General features: G+C 44.3%; 1 pseudogene; it reads left to right on the plus strand.

Moving 5' to 3' along the window:
* Nucleotides 1-1,458: 1,458 nt before the first annotated feature.
* LOC123114977 (protein ACCELERATED CELL DEATH 6-like) lies at nt 1,459-5,411 on the plus strand (annotated as a pseudogene).
* Nucleotides 5,412-7,215: the final 1,804 nt, after the last annotated feature.

A 7,215-nucleotide genomic window follows, 5' to 3' on the forward strand; every position in this document is an offset into this window, starting at 1 on the left:
CAGGGAACAAGAAGCAGAAAAAAAGGGAAGGTGCCAGCAGTTCGCTATACACTTGTTATATCTACCTGACAGTTTCATCAAGTAAGTTAACCTTGTGCTTCACTAGAGGGTGTGTATTCAAAATCTTATGCGAATGGCCAGAGCGGACCCATTCGTAAGGAAATCATCAAACACTTTTGCTTCTGGAGGAAGTAAGTTGGACCCATTCATGAAGAAATCATTCAGAGTCTTATGCGAATGGCCAGAATGACCAGAGGATCATTTCCTGCTTCTGGAGGAATGTACTACGTAGGAGTACTAATCAACAACATGTTAGCCTCAATCGCTATATGCTAATACAGCTCCCGTCTGAAGGCATGTAGTACTCCAATTGTCACTAAACTTAAGTTGGAACGGATCAATCCCATCAAGTCTAGCCATGGTACGACTATGAATGGAGTATATTGACAACGTAACTGAAGACCACTACAACCACCCTTGGTGATTTTGTTGAAGCACAAACCGTAGAACAATAGTTCTACGGCTCTTGGTGATTTACTGATTAGAAAATCATCATTCCATGTCGTCAGCATCCACACCAAAGTTTCATTAGGCACGGGAAGCGGCTATTGTCGCATCCCTTGGGTCACTTCTCTTGCGTTGTGCAATGAGTTGTCACATAGTAGTATTAGCTGCGTATATATTTCAAGTTGGCCATCCACTTGCAAGTTTTCGTTTGATGCGGAAAGCATATTTTTGCCGATAGGTGGATAGATGCATTCTTTGGAGGCATGTCACAATCATTTGCGCACTCCTAGCCGCTGGCCGGCATTCTTTTTCCTCTTTTTTCTAGATGAGCAGTAAGGAATATAATAATCACAATTACATGTGAGTATACCTCGTCGCGAAAGAAAAAATTGAGCATACGTCGTGTTGGGCAAACATGTAATTTTATTCACGGGTCCTGCCGTGACCTGCATGGCATTTACGTGGTCCAATCGAAATCGAGCCATGTCAAGGTCCTGTGAAATCAAACCAATAGAGATGCTCTGAAAAATCAAACCAAGAATTCCAAGCCATGGTCAACAAGTCAAAGAAGAGGGTAGATGAAAAATAATAAGTCAAAGATGAAGGCTCAGTGAAAAAAGGCCCAATATTATGGTGAAGAGATAGGTGGTCTAGTCCACCATATGCACCACCCCCTCATGTAGACAAATTCAAGAGCAGGTTTAGAGCGAATATTGATTAATGAAGGAGTAGGTTTGGGGCACATTGACATCCATATGCCCCGGAGGAACCATGAAACCAGAAACAAATAAAATTAAGCCTTGTGAGGGAAAGAGCAACCAATTAAAATGTGACTTGGTTGAACAGAAAAGAGAGAAGACTTTGCAGTTGTTTTAAGAGTGCGCCGAGACGCGCGTTTGGAGCACAACCAACCTCAAACACTCCAACCAACTTCCAAACCACATAGTGGCCATGGACGCCAATCCTATGATGGCCACAAAGTTGAAGGATGGGCTGAACAAGGAGGATACCATGTCGATGGTTGATGCGATGGCGCCGAGTAAGAAACCTTCCGAAGAGGACCAATCCCCAGCTGGTACCGTCAATCCCTTGCTTCTGTTATCGGCACGCGAGGGCTCCTCGATGGCACTGAGTGTCCTTTTAGAGAGGGAAGACGCAAAACGTCCACCCCTGATGATTGTTTCTCAAGAATTTCTCGAGTTGGTAGAGGCAGGCAGCAGCACCCAAGGAAGAACTGCAGTGTCAACTGCTCGTGATGTAGAAGAGGGCGTCGACGACCAGCCTGATGCTTCACTTGCAGATGGAGCACTCCTCAAGGGCGTCACTCCTGATGGTCATACTGCACTACATGTGGTCGCACAGAATCAGGAGGATGGCAAACGTTTCCTAGAGTATGCCGGCATCATCTACGGAAGGGACATGGGGCTCCTGTTTGCGAAGAATCACAAGGGTGACCCACCCTTGCATTGTGCTGCCCGAGCTGGGAACTCCAAAATGGTTTCTCATCTCATGGATTTAGCTGCACGTGAGGGCGCTGACACGAAGCTCAGGCTCCTGAGAATGGAAAATAAGCGGCACGAGACGGCCCTGCATGAGGCTGTCCGATTTGAGGATGGTCGATTTCTCGGTCTGAAGGAGAGAAGATCATTGCTTGGTGCTACTGACACCGCCGGAGAAGAAAAGAATAGGGAAGATGCTGCTGGCACACGGGAAGAAAAGAATATAGTCAAACTACTGATGGGTGCTGATCCAGAGTTAGCTAATTATCCTGCGGATGGCGTTTCACCCTTGTATCTAGCCATCTTGCTGGGGAAGAGTACAATTGCATTGATTCTGTATGATAAAAGTGGTGGCAATCTCTCCTATTCCGGAGCAGATGGACAAAATGCCCTGCATGTTGGTGTTCTTCCACACAGAGACTCAGGTACCCACTAAATGCATAATATATTTTAGAACTTCCCTGTCAACTCCCTCATTCTAAATCATAGTGTCCCCTCGAATTTTGAGCCTAACTTTAGCATACATTTGATAAACTAGTTATATGCCATAAATTTGTTCAAATGAAATCCTTTTTTTTCCCCAAAAAGGCTTTCGCCCCGCTTTATAAATAAAGAAACGATCATCAACACGGCGGTACAAACGCAAGCCACCACACACGCACACACCAAAGGCACGATACGTAGGCACCGAGCGCAGCAACACCACCCCTATCTACGAAGAGATGAAGCCGCATACGACGAACTGTGGACTCCAAGGCGGCGCCTTCAGGAAGGATACGACACCGGAGCGCCGCCACCGCCCGACCCGAGGGTCAGAGTCTCCCCTGGAGCAACACAAGGGCAATGAGAGCCGCGACGACGCCTTCAAAAAAGGAACGAGCTTCGCCGCCGCCGGTCCATCCGGGGATAGAACCTTTTTTGAATATGAGTCAAATGGAATATACTAGAAAATCCTATTATATGCTCAATCAAAGGACTGTTCAGAAAAGAAAATATACTAGAAAATCCCAGAAAACTTAGTCATGAATATATTGCAACATATTTCGCATTTTGTAACGGTGACTCTCGAAAGAGATAGGAACCATTCGTTTGCTTTTCCTCTGAAAGAGAAATGAAACAATTTTAGTTTTACCGCATGAGGATCTGCGCTTCATTTTCATCATCTCACATATCTCTGTAAAGGTGTGGAGATGCATGCAACCAGGCATCATAAGTAGGGGCCCAAAAATTGTGTTTTTAGCATATACTCCCTTCATTTTTTTATATAAGGTGTATTGGTTTAAACGAGTGCATGTTTGACCGAGTTTTTAGAAAAATATATGAATATCCGGAATATGAAATTTATATCATTTGATTCATCATGAAAAGTAGTTTCATATTTTGTCTATTAATTAGGTATTGCAAGTGTTGTTATTTATTCTATACTCTTGGTCAAACGTTGAAATAGTTGACTTGCATAGAAAACATTACACCTTATATTCTGAAACGGAGGGAGTAGTAGATGTAGTTCTCTACACTTACCTAGTTGTTGTTGATGTAGTTATTGTCATCGTCTTCATATAGGAACATGGTTAAATTAACGGCCAATTCTACGAAATGTTATTTGGATTAAGATAATTCCTACTCCCTCCATTTTTGTATACAAGGCCACAAACTCAAATTATAGATACCAATGTTAAATTTACTGCATATTTCATAAGCCAACTTTCTTTTCGTTTACTGGGATCATTAATACGGAACATGCATGTAAGAAAACTGAGTGGAGGAACTAGCTAGTGTTATTATGACTGCATGCATGCAAGTATTAAACATGTTGCTCCTACGAGGAAATATCATTAATTCTTTCCTCGATTACTGTTGGTGGCCTTATATTGATGCAAAACGTATATTCCATAGTGGCCTTGTATAAGTAAATGGAGGGAGTATTTTGATTCACTAACACAAAATGCGTATTCTTGACAGTGATGGTAGAGTTCCTAGTGCATTGGAACAAAAAGCTTACTATACAGGTGGACAAAGATGGGAGAACGCCGCTTCACTTTGCTTCATCGTTGTCTTTTGGGACTGCCTCGTGTCTGCAACTTGAGCTCCTCAGCAGACCTCCTTGGTGTCGTTTTGTATGGATTTCCCGGACTTCTACATCGATGCTCAAGATAGTATTCGAAGCGAACCCCACCGTACTGTATCAAGCGGACAAGAATGGATCTTTCCCCATACATTTGGCTGCCTCTGCAGGTGTGAAAGATGCCATACGGTTTTTCCGTGGCAAGTATCCAAATTGTGTTGGGTTGCGCAATGCTAAAGGAAGAACATTCCTTCATGTTGCTGTCGAGAAAGAAATACGGGACGTAGTGTTCTATGTATGTGAAACTCCATCTTTAGTTTGGATTCTGAATATGCAAGACAATGATGGAAACACTGCACTGCACTTGGCTATCCAAGCACGGAACTTTAGGATATTCTGTGCTCTATTTGGGAATCCAGAGGTGAATCTAAATATAACAAATAACCAGGGGCAAACTCCCTTGGATCTATCCATCAGTAAGCTTTCATACGGAATGAATTATATAGAGGTAATACTTGGTTTTACTTTGAAGTTCTCCCCTTGAATAAAATAAATCATTTATGGCATATTGCTTCATTTGGTACTTAAGTAATCTTACCTGTTTTTATTTTAGAACTCTGAGAATAAAATATACCATGCCTTGTTGTCTGTTGGAGCAAACTATGGTGTTGTTTGCTGGGATAAGGCTGAGGAACCGTTCAGTCGGCATCCAAAGCCAGAGGAGGAGGACAAAGAATCACAGAGGCTGAAAAATGCAGCACAAATGTCTGTCGTTGGTTCTGTCCTAATAGCAACTGTTGCGTTCAGTGCAACTTTTGCCATCCCTGGAGGTTATAGAGCTGATGGTCATACCAATGAAGGCACACCAACATATGCCGGGAGTTATCTTTTTGACGCGTTCATGATAGCCACCACAATAGCTTTCATATGCTCTTCTCTAGCTACCATTGGCTTCACGTTTTCTGCAAGTCCCTTTGTTAACATGGTCACCCGCGATAGGCCGCGAAGTCTACTTAGTCTTATCCGTGCTTTCCTTCTCGAGTTCATTCGTAAGCATGTCTATTGCATTTGCACTGGGTGTGTATATGGTGCTAGCTCCAGTTGCTCGTAATACTGCCGTTGCGGTCTGTGTTATTACTCCCACCGTATGGCTTGGTACAAATGTGGATAGTATTTTTAACTTGGTTATTCTTGCAGGACCGTTATGTATTAGAAAGGGTCTATTCAAAGGAATGGTACAATTACTAAGGATGTACGCGCTCCTAGTGCTCACTACACTTTGGCCCTTCATAGTTACCTTTGGTTGGGCTGCGTTGGCAAGAATCCACCGTTACCGCTAAATCCATTTTTTTTCTTTCGATAAGGAGGGTTTGTAAGCATGTTCTTGTCCGGAACTGGTGTGTTATGGAAGTATTTGATGTAAGACATTATTTCTTATGATATGTGTCTGTCCTAAAGCTTCAGAACCTGGCTTGTCATTTTTCTTTGTGTAAGACTTATTGACCCTGGATTATCATATTATTTTCAAATAAAAGTATTTCTCTATGCACTGTCCAGAAACCTCATTAAGATTTGTTTCATCTGCTTCTGAAGCATATGCATAAGTTGCACAACTGGACCAGTTAGTGCTGAACGGTGCCACTTTCCACTGAACCCAACCTTTGGAAATGACACTCGTCACCATCAGGCTATTTTCCCTTCAATATGTATAAAACTATTATTGGCCATTGGGATGCTGTTCCAGCACTGAATTCGATTTGGCAATGTTGCTGCCAAGATAAAAGCAAAACAAAAATCTTATTCTGGTTGTTAGATGTTAACAGTGTTTCTCTGAAAAATTATGTTTGACCACTACAAGTATAATACCTCTCCACCAAGGGCGCTTGAACACCTTCACGTACTTAGCGTATCCGCCATCGTCTAACAAACGCGTGCCACCAGTGCCACTAGATACGTACTTGCTGCATCTTTGGCATCACGGTTACATGTTTGCTCTCCTTTGGCATTCTGGTGGTGGGCTGGTAGCTGACATGACATCTGATGACATTGTGCTTGCGCTCAAAGAATTGGTAGTTTGTAGGGGTGGCTGAAATGGACCTCGCGTCTTGCCGGGCGGAGTGGCTGGATCAGGCCGCTGTAGGGGTTAAAGGGGGCGCTGCCTCCATCAACTTGAGTCCTCCCGAGACCACTGCTGCTGCTGTGTTGCTGCACAAAGAAGCTACCGATGGTCCTCCTATAGTCAGCCGGGGTGACTTGGTGGATGTATAGGGCACCAAAGGCATGGGTGCTAGCCCCATCAACATGAGCGCACATGCTGGAGGGAAGGCTGCTGACTCATCCAAGTTGCCCCTGCTTACTGCCACTTCGTGGCCGGATACTGATGTACTACCTGCGGATGATGGTATGGCAGCTAAGGCTGTGAGTCATGGACGCCCTACTTTGTACGAACAGGGAACTGAATCTATTCGAGGCTGATTGAAAAGATAGCATAGAGAGGAGCAGGTGGAGGTGCTGCCGTTCAAGGCGTGTACGTCCCCTCCCCCCCCCCCCCCCACCCCCGGGCCCACAGAGTGAAATATTGAACTTTAGACTCTCGGGCTGACGCTGCTGGCTTGTCTGATTCGGAATGTACTTTGCGCTTTTCTCTTGAGCAATCTCTGGTGCAGCTGCATCGTCTCGCGGAAGTTTACTGGCGCCAGAGGGGCACGATCAACTGGATGCTTAAAGGAGACTCCCCTACTGCTTATTTGTTTGCCATTGCCAACGGGAGGCGCGTAGATGCTTGATTGACAGCTTATTGATCGATGGGGTCAGGGTTTCGGACCAAGGCATCATCATGAAGCACATTGTCCTATTCTTTTCCTCCCTCCTTTCTGCCAAACTTGATCAGGGGTTCAGGATATCTTCTTCCTTTTGGGACCAAGGGGACAGGGTGTCCGCGGAGGAAAACCTCGATCTTATTGTTCCTTTCTCTGAAGAGGACATTTTTAACTCTATCAACAAAGCTAATGCTAACTCTTCGTCCGGCCCGGATGGATTTTCTATTCCTTTCTTCAAAACTTTCTAGACACAACTCAAGAATCTAATCTGTGCGGTTATTCAAGGGTTCTGTTTGGGGACGGTGGACATCTCTAGGCTCAATTA

The sequence above is a fragment of the Triticum aestivum genome, chromosome 5B (assembly GCF_018294505.1).
Source record: "Triticum aestivum cultivar Chinese Spring chromosome 5B, IWGSC CS RefSeq v2.1, whole genome shotgun sequence".
NCBI classification, from domain to species: domain Eukaryota; kingdom Viridiplantae; phylum Streptophyta; class Magnoliopsida; order Poales; family Poaceae; genus Triticum; species Triticum aestivum.